Genomic DNA, 2,207 nt, shown 5'->3' on the forward strand with positions numbered 1-2,207 from the left:
CTAATTACATGGTTATGGAAAGGCTACTGAAGTGTATCGCATGGCTCGACTGAATGGCAATCAGGACTTGCATCACTCTTTGATCATAGGGCTCAGACACTGCTGAGAAGGGACAAGGAACAATTCCTCAAGAATTTTGCTGAGGAGGTTGAAGGCCATTTCTTGGTACATGACCTTTGCCCTGCCTACCAAGCCCTGAGAAAACTTAACTTTAAGCCTTCTTTGCAGATGACTGCAGTCCACTCAGTGGATGGACAGATCATTTCAGATCATGCCACGGTTCGTAAATGTTGGGCTGAGTATTTTGAGCAGCTGCACCAGGTAGACCCTCTAACAGTTAGCTTGGATGCAAGTGGTATCAAAATACCTGTGCCGGATCCACCCATCAGCGAGGAACCTCCTACCTGACTGGGGTTAGGACGGCGATCTCCAAGCTGTGTAGCGCCCTCTGGGAACCATTCAAGATTTTATCCAGAGGGGCACTATCTGTTATTTCCAATGTGTGGTTTCTCCAAAAGTTATCTTTAGAACCCACACTATAAAAGAAGAAGAATCATACAGGTTATTTATGATCTAACTTCAGCCTTAGAGGTAACTGAGAGAAGGGGTAATATCAAAACACTTAATGAGCTTACAAATTTTAGTTGACATTATGAATCATAAATCATTACACTTTTACAATAAAATAAACATACATTTACCTGTCCCTCTTAACACTAGTTGTTCTTCTCAGCTATCTTCTTTCCTTTTCTTCATCCATTTCCTGGGCTCCCAAAGATATTATTTTCTTTCAATCTTATGCACAGCATCAGGAACAAATAAATCCAATCTTCAGCAAAACCAAATAAAAACAAAACAAAAAAAAACATAAATCCATTCCAAGAAAAGAAACAATTATTCTAGTTTAGGAATGATAAAACAATATAAAGTTATCAAATCTAAGTAAATAATTTCTTGAAAGAACAAATATATTTCTTACAAACAAACAAATTATGTATAACATTTATGTCATTATATATGATCTGAGTAATTGTATGCACATTATAGTAATTTTTGACTAGACATCATTTTAATAGTATACAATTATAAAGGTTAAGAACACTTACGCTTTGAATGGGTTTTAATTTCTTAATAATAATGAGAGAGACACATCGGGATGTTGTTCAAGTGCCATGTGCCAGCCTCGAGCCGTGAAGAAGACATACTATTTATCTCTAATTTCCAGTTTGATCTCACATATTTACTTTCTTTTGTTCTATAAATCAAATATATAGTATTTTATGATTTTATTAATTATATAATTACAGCCGAATATTCTCTCTTACCTCGGATATTTCACGATAATCTAAAAGACTTTCAGGCTGCTGTATGGCACTCTTCTCTGATTTCTCTCTCTCTCTCTCTATGATTATAGCAATAGCATCAGGTTTTAGTACTGCATATATTTCAAAATTTAAAGTCTACTCAGATCACATATAGTACAAACATATAGTTCTTCCTCTTTGACTGTATATTCTTCAATCTTGGTACCTGGAGTGAACTTAATGAGTTTCTTTCCTATATGAATAACTGGCATGTCAAAGCCCTTTTTGCTCATTTATTCAAGATTGGCCTATTTACTTTTGACATTTTTCCACTCTTCACCCTTTCAAAACAAATTATGTCCTACTTGGAAATCTTTATGGGTTATTCTCAGATGTGTAACTTTTCCTGGAGGACACAAGGTCTTTTGGTTTACATGTAAACATTTTTCTGAACCAAATTTAGGATTTTTCATTTTTAAATCACAAGTTCCTTCCTTACATTGTACCTAATTGATTGATCGGCCATCTGTGTGGTAGATCTTATACTGTTGTTCTCCCCAATATAGATTTTGAGTTCTCTCATTCCATGTAAATTTTGCTTTACCTATCATATCAGCACCCATCAAAACATCTGTGGTTAGATACTCATCAAGGACAATTATCATCTTTCTAGAAAAATAATTAAGTACTTTTATATTACATAGCTAAAGACAAAACTGAGGTATACATAAGTAATACATATGCATAAAGACCAAGTGGGGTATACACAGGGTGGTTTCTAGACAAATTTTTGGGTCATTCTAACTTTACATCCCTTGTGCTCATTACAGCTGAAGAGTGGGAAAGCCGCAAGCATATGTGATATCCCTGCTGAACTGCTAAAGGCTGCGGTGTGGAACGCCG

This window comes from Penaeus chinensis, chromosome 11 (assembly GCF_019202785.1).
Source record: "Penaeus chinensis breed Huanghai No. 1 chromosome 11, ASM1920278v2, whole genome shotgun sequence".
Classification (NCBI taxonomy): Eukaryota; Metazoa; Arthropoda; class Malacostraca; order Decapoda; family Penaeidae; genus Penaeus; species Penaeus chinensis.